The sequence below is a fragment of the Cupressus sempervirens genome, chromosome 10 (genome assembly GCF_028749045.1).
Source record: "Cupressus sempervirens isolate cs-2001-9-10 chromosome 10, ASM2874904v1, whole genome shotgun sequence".
Lineage (NCBI taxonomy): Eukaryota > Viridiplantae > Streptophyta > Pinopsida > Cupressales > Cupressaceae > Cupressus > Cupressus sempervirens.
Genome location: NC_143127.1, coordinates 92,585,196 through 92,604,926, shown reverse-complemented (window position 1 = coordinate 92,604,926; position 19,731 = coordinate 92,585,196). Strand labels below are relative to the sequence as shown.

The 19,731-nt window shown below is 38.0% G+C and overlaps 1 protein-coding gene across 2 annotated transcripts in view; it reads left to right on the top strand.

Annotated features, from left to right (window-relative positions):
* The window catches only part of LOC149532726 (uncharacterized), a 203,607-nt gene extending 185,100 nt beyond the window's left edge, over window positions 1-18,507 (top strand). For both annotated transcript variants that reach the window (XM_089807366.1, XM_089807365.1), the window contains exons 16-18: window positions 2,169-2,257; window positions 17,781-17,919; window positions 18,020-18,507. The gene's annotated coding sequence lies outside the window, so the exon portion shown is untranslated. The remainder of the gene's footprint in view (window positions 1-2,168; window positions 2,258-17,780; window positions 17,920-18,019) is intronic.
* The last annotated feature ends 1,224 nt before the right edge of the window (window positions 18,508-19,731 follow it).

Sequence of the window (19,731 nt, the reverse complement as noted above, 5' to 3'; positions counted from 1 at the left end):
GAAAAAAGCCGTCTCATGCATTATATGTTTTCCCCCAAATTAATAAATTAAGCACCTTGATGTTATGAAAATTCCCTATAGTAGGTAAAAAATTGCCAATTCAAATAAAAAATTTCCACTACCTTGAAGTTAGCACATAATGTAGGATTCACCAGGATTCAAAAAAAATTATAATGTAGGATTCACCGAGATTTTACACATTTCTGGGAGGGGGTTTCTTAAAGTTAGCCTTGGTTTGGGCATAAATTCCAAGTGTTGCACTTCTATTGGAGATGTTCATTTAGATTGCTCCTTCACGGGGTATTTGGATGAGCATTGACAATGTGAAAATCATTCCTTCATCCATGTTAGATTGCACTATCCAATGCCTAGTGGGTTGGGTGAAGCATGGATTGGTTGGAGGCTTGCCCCATTATCTTGCATTCTTAGACTTAGTTTGGATTTTTTTACATTCAGTTATTTGGTTGGAAGTGGTTTGAAGTTGTAAAAGTCAATTTGATATCCATTGAATGAATAGCATTAGTCCCTTTGTGATAACCAACATATCACATTATAAAACTAAGTCCACATTTAAGAAGGAACCTTGAGGTTGTCTCATTTGATCATACAATTCGTTTATGTTGTTTATTACATCTGCTTCCTTATTCAAAAAAGAGTTGGATATTTGGTGTTTCATCTTGACAATCATGTATTTGATTTTGTATGTTGTAGTTGAACAAAACTCACATAAACAAAAACCCTAGCCTTCAAGGTTTTTTTTCTCGTTTTTTTCTTATAACCGACTCTTTTATGCTTCAAAAGTTTTTCACCAATGAAGGTTATCCTTGTCTAGAAGAGGTTGTATTATTCTTTGTGCTGAAATCGGATCAATTGAATTGCACCCTAGGTCTTCCTTGCTGTATATTAAAGATTAGTATATAGATCACTTAATTAGCCACATAACATGGTTTTCTTAGATGTGGACATTAATTGGTAATGCTTGTATATGATCTATATGCACTTCTAATTCTTCTTTCATTATGGTGAGGTTCTTCTCACTCTGTATGATATTGATATCGACAAAGGTTCTGATGACTATCGATATTAAGTCTACTTGCTCAATAGTTAACATGCTAACCAATCTTTTGTAAGAATAATACCCTTTGACTTTGCTGATTATGTAATTAATTGATCTCTCTTGGTTGGCCGATTAGTAGGTTACTGATTGTAGTCTTTGCTAGACCTTTAATTGATCTGTGTATGCAATGGCAATAAATTCCTCTTTTTGCTTGATATGAACGAACCAACTAATGTATAGTGATTGTCGATCATTTGTAACTCCTTCATGTATGATTGATCTTTGTTTGCTGATTGATAACTTTCTGAGTTAATTATGCTTTCATCATGATTCTCTCCTTGGTATGATAGAGGTATTCAAGAGGACTTGCCCCTGTGATTGACACTATAAGCATGTTACTTACTATCTCCATCTTCTCATCATTGTTTAATGATTGTTTGATGATTGTCTCCATGATGGTATTGATTGATGCATCATGATGGTGTGGCTATGAATACTCTATGTATGATGGATGCATGATGATCCACATTAAGCACCATACTTCTTCCTTGTTGCCTTGATCTTGTCATCCTATATCCTAAGTCATTCTCATAACACATTTTGTTGTGTATCTTATGTCAACTAGGAAAACTGTTTTATTGAGTAGGCTTGATGACTTTTCTTGATACTCTTGATGTGTATTGATTCTCTAGTAAAAGAATATGCAAACTATCTACTTGAACTTTTATTTGCTATTATCTATCTCCTATATCTTGAGGTGCTCAAGGTCTGCCACTCCTTGACCACATATTTGATTTATTGCTATTGCACTATTAGAGTAAAGATGGGGACATTACATAAATACCTAATTTCATTGGTTATTCATGTCACATCTGATGGCATACACGTAATCTACACATTTCTTGTTTTATTTTTTATTTTTTATGGTGACATTTGTATGGTCAATGATGCATGTTTATGGAATAACATAGGCGCAATCTCTGAATATTTTGTTTCTGGCATACTGTTCATTACACGTTCAGTAATGTTTCGTTTGAATATTTTGGTTTACATTCTACGAATATTAAGATCTGAATCCTAACACGACATTTGTTGTGTAAATTTTCAACAGTACGGCTCTGTCAACAATGTTATCTATGCTTTCTTCAGAAAGCTGAGGTCAGTGTCATCAAAAGGAAGGGGCTATTGCTGTTAAGCGAGGTGAGCTAGTCATGATTCAAATTTTGCACTATTTCTTTTCTGTAGTAATTAAACTTATCTATTCTTTGGCTAATACCAGTAAGAGGAACCTAGCTATCAGTTACCTTGTATATGAGCGAATGTTTAATCTCAGTACGGACTGCACTGTTTAGCTGGGAATCCAAACTCTCTTTTGTTGCTTTTTGTCAATGTCATTTTTGTAAGGGCTACCACTCAATATTTTGTTGAAGCTATTTTTCTTATAATGGTTTATTAATGAAACTCTCGTATGCCCTGTATTTTATATTTCAAAATGCATTTATGAAGTTTATATTATTTCAATGTACCCACTGTAATGGATACAAAGTTTGTACAAGGTACTTCGTTTGCAGACTTGATTGGGTCTCTGACTCTTTTATGGTTGGCATGTTTTCTGTAGTGACATAATTAAAAACAATTGCAATATTTATATCATAATACTTCATTCTTTTTTCTCTTTTGCAAAGGAATGTCTGAAACATTTACCTGTAGGGCTTTAATTTTGAGTTGAGTGTGGATTACTAATGCATCATTACAGTACAGATGTTTTAATGATCATTAAAAAGGAAGGCTAGCTTTTTTTGCAGATTTTATATTACATCTTATGTTAAATTGCATACATTAGATACAAGAATAAATAAGTGGGTGTTAGTATTGTTACAAATGTAAATGGCAGAATACTTGATATATTAATTAGAGATCAAATGATCTATATATACAAAGAGGAGAGTTGAATAGAATAGAAACATTCTATTCTAGACTACACCTAAATATTAGAAACATTCTAATATTTACAAAGATACACTAAGATACAATAGTGAGCATTAAAAAGAAACATAAAGATTATTCTAATACCCCCCCTTAATGCTCAATCTATTTAGTTTTGTGAAAATATCTACTGGTTGCTTTGAGGTAGGGAGAGTAGCTGAAAAGATCCATCTTCTACTAACTGTCGGATGTAATGGCAATGCAGCTCTATGAGCTTGGTTCGTTCATGAAACACTGGGTTCTTGGCAAGTTTGAGCACTCCCTGAGTGTCTGAAAATGAGGAAGTTAGACCTGCTTGAGGAATATGCATATCTGCAAGCATCTGATGGAGCCAAACTGCTTCACAAGCTGCCTTGACAGCTCCTTGATATTCTGCTTTTGTAGAGTAGAGTGCCCGTGCTTGTTGCTTCTTACTGGTCCAGGTAACTGCTGCAGATCCGATACTGAACACATAGCCAGAAGTAGATTTCCTATCATCAACTGAGCCAGCCCAATTGGAGTCGGTGAATCCACTGAGCTGAGGAGTAGCACTCCTTGTGTAAAGACCATAATCTGAAGTACCATGTACATAGCGCAACACACGTTTCGCTGCAATCCAATGATCAGTTTTGGGGTTTGTCATGAACTGTGAGATGTAGCTGACTGCAAAACTGAGATCAAGTCTAGTAGTAGTAAGGTAGATGAGACTACCTACTAGTTGCCTGAAGAGTGTTTCATCTATAGGAGGAGAATCAGATTGTGTGGACAATTTCAGACCGATCTCCATAGGAGTGGAGGCAAGTTTGCAATTCGAAACCTGTCAACCAAGGCATACTTGGACTGAGACAAAATAATATTGTTGTCAGTCTGCCAAACCTCAATACCTAAACAATAATGAAGCAATCCGAGAACACTGTCATATCAAAAGTTCTGCATAGATCCTGTTTGATAACTGAAATCAAATGTTTTGAACTCCCAGTAATGATCAAATCATCCACATAGACAACAAGAAAAAGAATATCATTGTCAAAGTGTTTAATATACAGATTACTGTCTGATGGACTACGCTGAAATCCCAGAGCAACCAAGTACTGATCAATCTTTATGTACCAAGCTTGAGGGGCCTGTTTAAGGCCATAGAGGGCCTTCTGGAATCTACAGACTTTTGGTTCTGAACTGGCAACCTTGAAACCTGGGGGTTGTGTCATGTAGACTTCTTCCTATAATTCACCATTGAGAAAAGCACTCTTCACATCCATCTGACGAACTTTCCAACCATACTGAGCTGCAATGGCAAGAAGAAGGCGAATAGTGCTCATCTTGGTTGTCGGGGCAAAGGTCTCCTCATAGTCAATGCCTTCGCTCTGGGTGAATCCTCGAGCAAAAAATCTAGCTGTGCATTTGTCCAAGGTACCATCTGCATGGTACTTGACCTTATAGACCCATTTACAGCTAATGGGTTTCTTTCGAGGAGGATGATCTGAAAGAACCCAAGTGTGATTCTTTTGAAGACTTTGAAGCTCAACATCCATTGCCTGTTCCCATTCTGAAATTCCTTTGGCCTCTGCATATGTTTGGGCCTTAGGGATATTGTGGATGTTGGCCATAAGAGCAACATTAATTGTGTTGTGTTGAATTCTCTTATTTTTGGAGGTTCTACCCCCAATGAGTTCATTACGACGAAGATCACTAATCGTTTGAGCCCACCATTTTGGCTGAAGATTAGAGGAGCCAATATCAGATGTTGTTGGAATAGCTGGATGAGGAGCAGGAGCAGGAGTTGTATTATCTTGAGGTGGCTGAGGTGGTGTATCAGTAGCATCAGATGACTCATATAAAATTGAAGGACCCAAGTGAGCAACATTAATTGTGTTGTGCTGAATTCTCTTATTTCTGGAGGTTCTACCCCCAATGAGTTCATCAGGACAAAGATCACTAATCGTTTGAGCCCACCATTTTGGCTGAAGAGTAGAGGAGCCAATATCAGAGGTTGTCGGAATAGCTAGATGAGGAGTAGGAGCAGGAGCTGTATTATTTGGAGGTGGTTGAGGTTGTGTATCAATAGCATTAGATGACTCATATAAAATTGAAGGACCCAAGTCAGAGATTGCTGAAGATTGAATCTCGGAATGCGGTGGGGAGGTATAGAGCTGAAATGGTCTGAGTTCCTCATCAAACACAACATCACGACTGAAGATTAAACGATCAGTGTTTACATCAATCAATCTGTAGGCCTTATGTGTGACTGTATCCTGTAAACATGAGTTTCTGGCTTTTGGAATCCAACTTAGTGTGTTTGGCATCAGGAATCCACACATATGCTAGAGAGCCAAAAACTTGCAAATGGTTGCTCCTAGGTTTGTGACTAGACTAGACCTCCTTAGGAGTCTTATGGTTAATTGCAAGGGTGGGTGACTGATTAAGAAGGTAGACAACTGTGGATATTGCTTCTGCCCAATATTTTTTGGGAACATTTCTATGTTCTAGCATAGCCCTAGCCATTTCTATGATGGTACGATTTCGACGCTCTACAACACCATTTCGCCGAGGGGTGTGAGGTGTGGTGAACTGACGTCTAATGCCATGAATAGTACAGAAGGCAGAGAAAGTAGAACAAAATTCCCCCCCCATTATTGGTCCTAAGATTACGGATGGGGGAACCAAACTTTTTTTCTACTAGGGCTTTAAACTGCTGAAATATAGGAAAAACATCTGATTTTTGCCTAAGAAAATATACCCACATTTTGCGACTGAAATCATCCACAAAGAGTAAGAAGTACTTGTTCCCAATAATCGAAGGAGTATTCATAGGACCACATACATCAGCGTGGACCAGCTGGAGTAATTTAGATGCCCGCCATGATTCACCATCCTTAAATGGTGTCCTATGTTGTTTCCTTGCTTGGCAAGCTCTGCAAATGCGATGGTTCTGGGTCTGGATATTAGGTAGGCCATGGACTAAATTATCCTGAGCAAGTTGTGCTAGATATTGAATGTTTAGGTGACTATATCGCTGATGCTAGAGGCTACTGAGAGCGGATGATTAGGTGATGAGGGCATGCTCAAAGGAATCACTTGAATCTACAAGCCTATAAATACCATGATCCTCAAGACCGACAGCAAGTGTAGTGCGAGAAGCACGATCAATAATCAAACACTTATCCAATTGAGGGGAGTGCATTATAATCTGACTAACAGACAAAAGATTATGTTTCATGCCAGGAACATAACATACATTTAGGAACATGAGTCTTCATCCTTCGGATTGAATCTGAACATTGCCCTTGCCGGCAATATTGTATTCTTTGCCATCTCCAAAGATTACTGAGTCAGAATAGGGAGTGAATTCAACAAACCAATCATGCCTGTGAGTGAAATGTCGGGAGGCACCGGAATCTATGTACCAGGTAGAAGATTTCACATGATCTGCAGGTATGCTGGCCATAAAGGCATGGTAGATAGATTCTTTCTGCTTTGAGCGTTGGGCAGCATTGGCTTGCTTTTTAATCGAGTCTAACTTCTGATGCTGCTAATTTAGATCCTCATAATATGTGAATATCTTAAATGGCACAAACTTCGAGGTGAGAAAATGAAAGACCTAAAAAATTTGGAGAAGCCCCCAGAAGAGAGCTCAGAAAACCTAAAAATAAAATGCTATCAGAATTCGGATCCATTGGCTCAAAAATTGAGGCACCCACAAAAATCTGATGAAGACCCATTTGAAATCTCATAAAAACCCAACAAGAATATGCAACCAAAAATAATTTCTAGACCCAAAAATTAGGGTTTTGAGCAAAATATCAGTCGGCGGTCATGGAGGTCGAATCTACAAAAAAAAAGGCGGATTTGTTGGCAAAGAAAGTTGTGAGAGCTGAATATATAAAAACGACCCTTCAGCAGTTCGAAATATAAGTGTTTTAGCAAGTGTTTTGCGGCTCCCATTGATTTTGTTGTAGGCTTATTGGAAAAAATACAGACATGATTTAGAAGAAATTGCGTAGGTTTCAGATGTTTTTCCAGTTGGGGTCGAAAAATCGTGACAAACTGCTCTGCTGAGACGCGAGTTGAGTTGCATGTTGAGAGGAAAAATGCAATTTGAGCTGCGCCGCAATTTCAAACACCCTGATTTTAGACGCGATTTTCTTAAGAAATCTGGATGTGTCGAGAAGAATGACCAAGAAAATCCAGAAAATCGCGATAGCTGAGACATCCGAGCTGGTTGCGATTTACTAGTTCGTGATTTGTAGATCCGAGTTCGGAATTTCTCCAGACAGAAAACCCTAGGCGGGTTTTTAGAGAAAGTAGCTGAAATAATTTTGGAAGAAAATTTAAACAAATAATTTCTAGAAATTATAAATTTTTCCCAAGAAAAATTTAAGCATTTAGCTCTGATACCATGTTACAAACGTAAATGGCAGAATACTTGATATATTAATCAGAGATCAAATGATCTATATATACAAAGAGGAGAGTCGAATAGAATAGAAACATTCTATTCTAGACCACCTAAATATTAGAAACATTCTAATATTTACTGAGATACACTAAGATACAATAATGAGCATTGAAAAGAAACATAAAGATTATTCTAATAAATATAATCATAGATAAAAAAATGATCACAAACTACTCAACAAGAAGTTGTTTTCTCGTGGGAAGTTTTTTCTTTCGCGTATTTGACTTATACTCGTCGAATTCGATCCATTTTCTTGGTTGTGGCTCTATAGTGGACTTTTGACATCAAACACAAAGTTTTATTTTCTTCTTTTCATTTTTTGTTTACTTTCCAAGCCACAAAATGCCCTTCCAAGATATTGCAAGGTTTTTTGAAAGGAATTTAGCTGATTTGGAGTGGATTTAAAGCAAATTTGAAGTGGCTTTCACGGGAGTTCAAACACGTCAATTTTGAGAAAAATATGATTCAAAAATTAAGAATCCAAAGGCCACACAAGAGGGAAAATGTGCTTGTTGGAAGGGGCGCAACCCCTTGCGAGAGGGAGTTTGCCTTGCATATTGCTTGTTGACCATACTAGGGGTTGTGTGGTACCCACTATTTGTAATAAGAATTTAATAGTGAACCATCAGGACTAACACTCCCCCTCCCCTCCCCCCTGCAAAATAAAAACCTCGAAGTAGCTGTTACTGAGACATCCCATGCTGCTGCTCGGAAGTGTACTTGAATTTCTATTTGAATTTTGATGTTTGAATGTTACTATTGGGTATGTACTATGTTACTATTTTGAATGTTCAATGGTTTTGATTTGTCTTGCAATTTTGTTATGTTCAATTATTTCAATTTAGTATGTTATACTGAAATATCATTTCATAACCAGCATTTTATGTTTAATATGTATAGTATATGACACCTCCCTGACCACCGTTCCCCTTGTTGTCTCCTTGCCATCCTGAAATTGAGGCCTTTTGTCCCCTTGTCCTAGAAATTTGTCCCGATGCCGAGGCATCCCGACATGCCACAACGCCAATGTTACATTGGAATTTAATAATGAAATTATTACTAGTATACATTAATCAATATAAATATTGATCGATTAATTAATTAAACAAATATTTTAATTATAATAATCATTAAAGGTAATAAATGAATATACAAATAAGTTAATGAAAATATATTAATAAATTTTACATATTGTATTATAATTAGACTATTGAACATGTATAACTTGTTATCAAAATTATTATTTAACTATATTACTAATATAACAATAAATGGATTAATATAATATAATATTGTTTAATAAGAAATGAATAAAATAATAATAAAAATGATTAACCATATAATAAATGTAATACAATTAATTGATTTTATCAATGCTTAGCATCATCCCATAACAATGAATATGGTAATATGAGTTGACAGTGTACATCACGACACTCTTGTCGATGATATCAGCACAAGAGACATATGTGTTTAAAGAGCTTTGTCCTTGCCATTGGAGATGGACAAGACAAACTGATGCAGGAGCATCCAGAGGTATAAGGGCAATCCTGTGTCACCCAAAAAAATGTACTTAGACTTAGTTTCTGTTTCATATCTTTAAATTTTTGGATACCCATTTGGGTCAAATAAAGGTTCCAACTCTCACAGTTCCACTATCAGTGTGTTTGAAAATCCCAAAAAAATAGGAGCATGCAATTTGGCCATCATTTTGGTGACCTAGAAGGTGTGAATTGGCCAGATGAATGTAATTGTGATTTAGAGCATTCCAGAAAAAGAATCAAGTAAAAAGGCCCCACGGTTTGAAAGTTATTGCAGTTTTTCGGGTTATGGAGACCTCCTAAGAATGCTTCAAAGTCAGGTTAGGGGCATTAAATGACCTCGAAAAGGGCCGAAAAATGGGGGACGAGCGAAGCTGGTCCATAGGGCTATAGAGCGCTTTGAGAGCTTTTCGAAAATGTAAACGGTTTGTCAATCTGAGCTACGGTTCAAAAGTTATGCCTCCCGGAAGTTCGGTTACCGTTTTTGGATTCTTCTAGATTTGCACCTACTTCTAATGCTGCTTCTGGAACCTTCTATTTGGCCGGTGGATGCCTACTAGCACTTTCTAGAATGTACTCCTAGTCCTTAACCCTCTGGGGTCTATTTAGGGAGATTTTTGGCATTGTAAAAGGCAGTTCGGTGTGGAGTTTGGAGGAGGTACCATAAGGAGAAATTATCTCCAGATTTATGCTATTGTAAGCCCTTAGGGCATGTTTTGAAGTTTATTTTCCTGTACTATTTGTACTAGCTTATTTTCTCAGTTAATATAATTTCCCTTTTCTGTTGTTTTCATTCTGTTCTTGGGTTGTGTCCCCATCAAGTGGTATCAGAGCTGGTTTTCCTGAGTGTGTAGACAAAGCGTCGACTGTGAGGCAGTTTGCACTAGGACTGTGTTGTTGTGGGTTCGAGTTAGAAGATGCCTCCACGAAGAGAGCGTGGTGGAAGGGCCAGAGCTATTAATCCTGAGGAGGTTAGAGCCCTCCAAAGGCAGGTGCAGGCATTGCAAGAGGAGCTTCGTAGAGGAGCAAATGTTGCCGTAGGTGACAACAGTGAGGATGACAATGAAGAAGAAGTAATGGGACCAGAAGAGGAATTTGATGGGGAAGTTCTGAATCCTGTAGAGGAAAGGCTTTTTAGGGCTATTACTAAGTTTGGGAAAAAACCTACAATTGAAGTGGGTGTATTTTTAGGAAATCTGAAACCAGATGAGTTGATCGATTGGATCAATGAACTGGAAGAATACTTTGAGTATGAGGATATAAGGGACCCAGATAGGGTTAAGTTTGCAAAGGCCAAACTGAAAGGCCATGCCAAAATCTGGTGGCAAGAGGTTCAACTGGAAAGAAACAGAAGAGGAAAGGAGAAGATCACAAGATGGGATTGCATGGTGGACAAATTGAAGAAGCAGTTCATTCCTGTGGACTATGAGCTTGATTTGTTTAAGAAGATGCATGGGTTAAAGCAAGCAGGAAGATCAGTCCAAGAATATACAGAGGAATTTTACCGACTCTTGATTAGAGCGGGGCATGCAGAAGCAAATAAGGAGAAGGTTGCTCGTTATATCAGTGGATTGAGACCTAGCATCCAGGAGGAATTAAGTCTAGTAAGAATGACCAGCGTTGAAGAGGCATACCAGTTTGCCCTACGAGTTGAAGAGAAGCTGAATAAAAGGTTTGAAGGAAGACAAAGAGGGCGTGGTCAAAGAGGAAGGGGAAGCGGTAGATCATCTGGAGGCCGCAATGAAACCCAAAAGAAAAATGAAGATGAGGGTACTAGCAGGAACCAGAGGAATGAGGGTTTCAACCGCTCCCGTGACCAAGACTTTGGAAATCAGAGAGGAAGAGGTAGAGGACGTGGACAAGGAAGAGGAGGCTTCCGTGGTACCTGTTTCCATTGCAATGAAGAAGGTCATCGTGCCTTTGAATGCCCTCAACAACAAGGAAGGACAGATAGGAGAGCTGAGGGCCAAGCTAGGGTTGCTCATGTGGATGAGGATGCACAATCATCACATTCAGAGGATGCAGAAAGAGGTGGGACCTTGGTAAATGAAAGAGTCCTACTAAGTGGTGAGATTGAACCAGGACAACGGAGGAGTTTGTTCCGTACCAGATGCAAGTGTGAGGATAAATGTTGTGACGTGATCATTGATGGTGGTAGCACTGATAACTTGGTATCAGAAAAGATGGTCTCTAAGCTGAAGCTCAAGAGGGAGAAACATCCCCAGCCCTATCGGATTGCTTGGGTAAAAGATGATCATAAGGTCCTGGTAAGTGAACAATGTTTAGTAAAATTCAAAATTGGGAGTTACCATGATGAAGTTCTTTGTGATGTTATTTCGATGGATGTTTGCCATCTATTGTTGGGTAGACCATGGCAGTTTGATAGACATGCAGTGCATGATGGACATGCAAACATATACTCTCTGACAAAGGATGGAGTTCGCCACAAATTGAAGCCCATGAAAAAGGAAGGTGAAAAGGTATGTAGCAGTGCTAGGATTTGTCTTGGTAATGGAAGGAAGTTTTTAGATGGCATGAAACATTAGCATATGTGCTATGCTTTGATTCCTAGGAAAGATAAAGAAGGTAGTAGTGAAATACCACTTGAAGTTTCAGATTTACTAGGGGAGTTTGGAGATATTATCTCTGATAATGTTCCAGATGGATTGCCACCAGTAAGGCAAATCAGTCATCAGATAGATCTGATTCCAGGAGCTAGTTTGCCGAACAAGGCTGCTCACAGGATGACTCCTACTGAAATAGAGGAGCTAAATAGACAGGTTCAAGGGCTGTTGAGGAAGGGCTTGATTCGAGAGAGCCTGAGTCCATGTGCAGTACCTGCAGTACTCGCACCAAAGAAGGATGGAGAGTGGAGGATGTGTACAGATTCTTGAGCTATAAATAGGATCACCATCAAGTACCGGTTTCCTTTGCCAAGGATGGATGATATTATGGACTGCTTGAGTGGAGCTCAGTACTTCACAAAGATAGATTTGAAGAGTGGTTATCATCAGATACGGATTCGAGAAGGAGATGAGTGGAAAACAACCTTCAAGACCAAGGAGGGTCTTTATGAGTGGTTAGTCATGCCCTTTGGATTGACGAACGCCCCAAGCACCTTCATGCGGCTCATGAATGAGGTACTTAAGAAGTTCTTAGGAAAATTTGTTATTGTCTATTTGGATGATATCTTAATTTCCAGCAAGATTTTGGAAGAACATTTATTGCATATTCGTAGTATCCTTGAAAGGCTAAGGGAAGAGAAACTGTTAATTAATCTGAAGAAGTGTATCTTTGCAAAAAGGGAGTTAGTCTATTTGGGGTTTGTTATATCACCTGAAGGTCTCAAAATGGATCCAGAGAAGGTAAAAGCCATCTTGGAATGGCCTACTCCAAGGTCTGCTACTGAGGTAAGATCATTTCATAGTCTGGTTAGTTTTTACAGGAAGTTTATTAAGAATTTCAGTGGCATATGTGCACCCCTAATTGATACAATAAGAGGGGATAGAAAAGAGTTCAAATGGACTGTAGCGGCTGCAAGAAGTTTTGAATTGCTGAAGAAGAAGGTGACAGAACAGTCTGTGTTGGCACTTCCAGATTTTAGAAAGGTTTTCCAGGTGGATTGTGATGCTAGTGGCAGCGCTATTGGGGCTGTATTAAGCCAAGAAGGTAAGCCTATTGCATATTTTAGTGAAAAATTGAATGATGCAAAGAAGAAGTATTCTGTTTATGATCAAGAGTTCTATGCAATAGTTCAGGCCTTAAAGAAATGGAGGCATTATTTATTGCCAAAGGAATTTGTTTTGTATACTGATCATCAGGCATTACAGTACCTAAATAGCCAAGGTAAATTGAATCAGAGGCATATGAAGTGGGTAGAGTTCTTGCAGAGCTATACATTTGTGTTGAAGCATAGAAGTGGAAAATCTAACAGGGTTGCAGATGCACTAAGTAGGAGGCAGTTGTTGTTTACAGTAATGCAGGTTGAAGTAGTTGGATTTGATGAACTCAAGAATTTGTACCCTGAGGATCCTGATTTTGCTGAAGCATGGAAAGCTTGTAAAGAACCTGTTGCTGTAGATAGAACCAAGTGGTTAGACTATTTGATTCAGAATGGCATGTTGTTCAAAGGTAGTCAATTGTGCATTCCAACGAGTTCCATGAGGGAAAATCTGATTAAGGAGAAACACAGTGGAGGGATGGCAGGACATTTTGGTCGAGATAAGACCATTGCCATTCTTAGAGAACATTATTTTTGGCCTCAAATTTCACAGGATGTGAAGAAGTTTGTACAGAGTTGCCAGGTTTGTCAAGTTGCCAAGGGGTTTAGTCACAATACTGGCCTATATCAGCCATTGCCTGTTCCATCAAGGCCATGGGAGGACATAAGTATGGATTTTGTTCTTGGATTGCCAAGGACAAAAAGGGTTAATGACTCAGTATTCGTGGTGGTTGATAGGTTCTCCAAAATGGCACATTTCATTCCATGCCACAAAACTCATGATGCTGTCCATATTGCAGACTTGTTTTTCAAAGAGGTGGTAAGACTACATGGTCTTCCAAGGAGTATAGTTTCTGACAGAGACACTAAATTTGTGGGGTATTTCTGGAGGACATTGTGGAAAAAGTTGAGAACAGACTTGAAATTCAGTTCCACGCATCACCCACAAACTGACGGTCAAACAGAAGTGGTAAACAGAAGTTTGGGCAATTTGCTGAGATGTTTAGTTGGGGATAAGCCCAAGGGATGGGATTTAATTCTACCACAAGCAGAGTTTGCTTACAATAACTCTATAAATAGGAGTACTGGAAAATCACCATTCCAAATTGTATATGGGAATAGCCCAAGGACTGCACCAGAGCTGAGGAAGATAGAACAAGGGGAGAGGACAAGTGCTGAAGCTGAGGAATTTGCTGAACATATCAAGCGTCTACATGAGGAGGTTCAGGCACACATAACCAAGATGAATCAAGAGTATAAAGCTAGGGCTGATCAAAGGAGAAGACATAAGGAATTCCAAGTAGGAGATTTAGTCATGGTGCACTTACGAAAAGAAAGATTTCCAGCCGGTACTTACAACAAGCTGAAAATGAAGAAATTTGACCCCTGCAAAATTTTGAAGAAACATGACTCAGGAAATGCATATGAAGTGGAGCTTCCAGATGGTATTCAGATTTCACCCATTTTCAACATTGCAGATTTAACAGAGTATCATGATGATGGTGCAGATGAGGAGTTGGTGTTAGAGCCATGTCCAATTCCTGCTTCTAAGAAGGAGGAAATAGAAGACATTCTAGATCATCATGTGGGTAGGAGTACCAGAAACAGGCAGTATGAAGAGTATTTGGTCAAATGGAAAGGACGGCCGATCGAGGACTCAACTTGGATTTCAGCAGCTGAGGTTTCCCATTTGGGATTTCCTCTACCATCCATAAAGTGACAGGGTCACTTTTCAATCTACCCTGGGTGTCTGATGTAGGAGCATCCAGAGGTATAAGGGCAATCCTGTGTCACCCAAAAAAATGTACTTAGACTTAGTTTCTGTTTCATGTCTTTACATTTTTGGATACCCATTTGGGTCAAATAAAGGTTCCAACTCTCACAGTTCCACTATTAGTGTGTTTGAAAATCCCGAAAAAATAGGAGCATGCAATTTGGCCATCATTTTGGTGACTTAGAAGGTGTGAATTGGCCAGATGAATGTAATTGTGATTTAGAGCATTCCAGAAAAAGAATCAAGTAAAAAGGCCCCACGGTTTGAAAGTTATTGCAGTTTTTCGGATTTTGGAGACCTCCTAAGAATGCTTCAAAGTCAGGTTAGGGGCATTAAATGACCTCGAAAAGGGCCGAAAAATGGGGGATGAGCGAAGCTGGTCCATAGGGCTATAGAGCGCTTCGAGAGCTTTCCAAAAATGTAAACGATTCGTCAATCGAAGCTACGGTTCAAAAGCTATGCCTCTCGGAAGTTCGGTTACCGTTTCTGGATTCTTCTAGATTTGCACCGACTTCTAACGCCGCTTCTGGAACCTTCTATTTGGTCGGTGGATGCCTACTAGCACTTTCTAGAATGTACTCCTAGTCCTTAACCCTCCGGGGTCTATTTAGGGAGATTTTTGGCATTGTAAAAGGCAGTTCGGAGTGGAGTTTGAGAGGAGGTACCATAAGGAGAAATTATCTCCAGATTTATGCTATTGTAAGCCCTTAGGGCATGTTTTGAAGTTTATTTTCCTGTACTGTTTGTACTAGCTTATTTTCTCAGTTAATATAATTTCCCTTTTCTGTTGTTTCCATTCTGTTCTTGGGTTGTGTCCCCATCACAAACATGATATATGCTCTTGAGTCTTCATTATACTCACGCCATGTTTAGTATTTATTAAGATTGTGTGATGTGATAAGACGAGAATATGAAGAGGCAAATAAGTTGAGATTTATCAAGATTTTGTTAACCAGTGTAAGTAAGGAGTAGACATGACTCTGTATCCCAGAACGAAGGTATAAGAAGGCAGTACTCATGATCATCGATGGGGAGGGCAAAAGAGGAGATGGAATAAAAGAAATCAGAACTTGAACATAACAAGTATTAAGCAAAGGGAATAGAGAATACGATATCAAAGGAGGATATTGTAAGCATAATCTAGTCTTTAGTACTGTAACAAGGTATGTTTAGCATGTTGTAATGACCCTTAGCTGGTTATAGCATCAACGGACATCAATTTCCTTTATTGATCAGCAGTTTGGCATTTAATCAAACACTTGTCAATCATACTCTGATAGTTCAAATGTTTTGTGAATTTTAGAATTTTTTCAATTAAATAATAAATAGTGCAAACAGAGCATTGATGTAATCTCTAGCAATGCCAAGATAAACTTCAAAATAAATTGCAAGGAAAATTTGCATTCACCAATTCTGAATTTTCAGTATGTTCTAAAAGCAACATCATTTGATATGCAATAACACAATTTCTTAATTTTTCTAGAACCTGGAAATGTTCGTAGACTCCATCAATGAAATGCAGACTGCTGTGATGATACGCAGCCCCTCTCAGTGACCAAATGAACTGTTGAATGCAAAGTGGTCCCTCTAAATGCCAATGCTGCTTCAGTTTGAATTGACAGTCCCTTGCACATCAAAACACGTGCAAAGACCAATCATAGGCCCCCAGAATGAAATTGCAGGCTCCAAGAATTAAATTGCACAGGCCTTCGGAAGCAAACACAGGCCTCTAAATCACCGGATTCACACACAGGCTCCCAGCTGTTTATGCAGCTCCAAAAACATGAAACACTGCCTGGAAATGAAACGGCAGCCACCCCACAAACCAATCAAACTCCTACCAGGAAAATGCTGAACTATGCTGTGCTTTCTTCAATCAAGCCCTCACTAAACCCTCTTCAGCATTAATTAGCTTCTCAATCACAGTAGCAACAGAGGAGAAGCAAATAATGTTTCTCAACAACAATGATATCTCCCAGCCACAGACAAATACAGCAAAGGAGATTCAACCAAAATCCAAAATGCAATTAAATATACCTCAGCAGTGATTCAATACACTTCTCAACTTCAAACTGTTACACTTCAGCAAGGGTATAGAACACATCAGCCTCAGAAATCCTCACAAAGACAACAAAAACAAATAAACAATCAGATTTCTCATCAAATGGACTAATATTTATAATCTCCGAATGGCACAAGTTTCCCAAACGTAACACCACTTAAGAAACTTCCTCAACAACATCATTTTATAACATTCAAATATAATAAAGTGCCTTATTGTAATGTAAACTCAATAATTAATTAATAAATATGAACTCGCGCAGTAAGTAGCTCCATCCACTGCAGGTGATGACCAACTATTAGCATCACCATCTGCACTGCCAAATATGTCAACTGCCCAAATTGGACATACTAAAAATAGTAAATCCCCATTGAGACCCTCAAATCACACTGTCAACTCACAAGGGTCGCTCTGATGAACTTAATCAACTGCAGGAGCTTGCCAAAACTGGGTAAATTACATATGTGACATATTCTAGTAAGAAGGTATTCACAGATAATTAAGAAGCTTATGTATAATACTTAGATCATGTTACTATTCTAGTACTAAGGAAGAGAAGATTGAATTTATGATTTCAATTTTTGCAATATTTATTTTTGGTTCTTAAATTTAGCATGTTATCAGAGCAGGTCTAGCGAAACAATCCAGAACCAGAAGTATTGTTATACCTTTTCTATTTCCTCTACTTTCAGTTAAAGTTGAAGATGGATTAGATGGTTCATCAACATTTTTTCATGGAAGTGTAGAATTTTGATTGCACTTAAAGAGAATGACCTTGACTTTTTGCTAGATCTAAAAATAATCATACCATGTGGTATATGGTAGACAAAGGTTCTGGCAAGGTCTACACAGATTAGCTGCCATGGATTTGTAGTAACCATTCTTAGATGCCTGATATGTTCAATGCATGGAATGGATATTCAACTTTCTTTATTGTATAAAAAAAAAATCAGTTGATAAATGAAAAATTGAATTTCGCAGCATTAAAAATGAGTATCTTCAGATCGATGTCCTTGTTGCTTTTCAAATTAGCCTTCCTGTATTTTGGGTTACCTCCCTTAAAATAGTACCTCAAGGATCATTTATATATGTTTCCTCAATTTGATTCTAGAAGTTTATAGAAAAAGAAGCTGTGGTTACAAATAGGTCAACATTACAGGTGAATTTGTATATCATACTAATGCTTTTGATTTTATGGTAATAGGTTTCTGGGCCTCATAATGAAAGTGTTGATTGTGTCTCAAAACTGAATTGAGTGTTACTGAAGACACCTTCTCTCTCTCCAAATGGAGAAGATGCTGGGACCATCGGGAGGATTCAAGATTTTCAGTTCATATGCCTCTGTAAGTTGTACTGGATTTTTGGGATACACGGATTGAATGGAGATATGATGGTTGTCACTTTTATGACTTGTACCTGACAATTTCATTCATCTGACTGCAGGGAATTCTTTGGAGGAATTTGCCACTTCCGATGTTCTGGCAAAATGAAATCTTGTAGAGATTAGATTTCATTTTTATTTCGTTTGTATTTATCTGTTTTTCCATTAAATACCACAGTAGTATTCTAAAACTTTTCGTCAGATCACAATACCACATTGTGGATGTTAGCCTAGGGCTAAACTGAAAAGAGATGAAAATCGACAAGGGTTTTAGACTTTAGTTGCTTCTTTTTTCTTTGCAGCAAGTTGACCATCATTATATCAAGCCTTGACAAAATGCTGTCAAAATTTTCTGGAAAGGTGAAATGTGATTGGTAAAGTTGTAGTTCACAGACGGTTCTCTGTAAAATCACATCTTATGTACTTTTACAAGCATCTTATTACAGCAAAGCAGATTACTGTTCTTTCTGTCAAGGATGGTGTAATTCAGTTCTGTAGATCCATACTGGGGTCTTTATTCTTTTATTTACATCGCCAAGTTATATGATAATGTGTCCAAAATGCTCTTCAGTGATTTTTGTTCTCTGTTTGATTGGATATTCTTTGGACTTTTTGAACATATATGCTTTTTTAGGCAATAGACTCATTATTGGCAGAATGCTGGAAATTAATCAGTGCTGGAATTGATGGACAATCTGGCAAGTTTGTTTCCCTGCAGAATTTAATAGTTTTGTTGGCTAACTAATCTGCACCTTACAAGTGAGAGGCTGCTGCTACTGTTCCAAGTTTGAAAGATCTTGCTTATGCTAACACTTTTTGCAAACTCCTGTTATCCCAATGAGTCATAGCACTTCTTTAAGATTTCACAGCCTTCTGTTTGCTCAAGTTTGCTTCTGCAAATTTTTAGACAATAACATCAATTTCAAGCAATTCACGTGAGAAATTAGCTGTTCTTCTAAATTGACCCCAAATTTGGTTTTGAAAGTGCAGCATCGTGCTCAGAAATTATTTGGACACTCTCTTCATTTCCCCTTCATTGCACACTCATGTAACACCTATGATTGCCTCTTGTAAGACAAAACTAATATTGCTTTTGGCCTTGATATTTAAAGCATTTTGACTTTTAGCATGGTAGTTTCCTCCAAAATGAGTAGCTTTTTAGGTTGAAGCACCTACTCCTTCCATTTAATACATTTGGACTAAGTTTACGGTCTAGGTTCAGTTCGAAGTTCAAAGTTTGAGAACTGGTTCCCGTGTTCGTCAAAATTTTGAAAAAGGGTTTGGGGTCGTTTGGGTTCTTGAGTACAAAAACATGTAAAATTTATATATATATATATATATATATATATATATATATATATATATATAGCATAAACACATTAAAACAACAAAAAACACTATAAACTTGTAATCATAGTGATCATACCATCATATAGTTCAATCAACTTCAACATCAAAGACTCAAAACATTAAAAATATCAAGTTCATCATTGTTTCACGTTCATTGTTCAACAAATGGACTGAAAATCTATTAGTATTATAAGTTCTTCAATCTTCATATTTGTCTTCTCCGGTATTTCTTGAGCTAAGGCCAATGAGATCAGCAGCAGGACCAACAATGGTATTGGCATCAAAGTCTTCAAAATCATCCATTGCAAGCCGAGCAGTGGAAGCATCCAAGTCAGCAATCTTGGTACCTATATCCCACTTCTTTGTCTCCCCTTCTTTGTATTCTTTACTCTTGTGTGAAGAAGACGCAAGTTGTAATGCATAA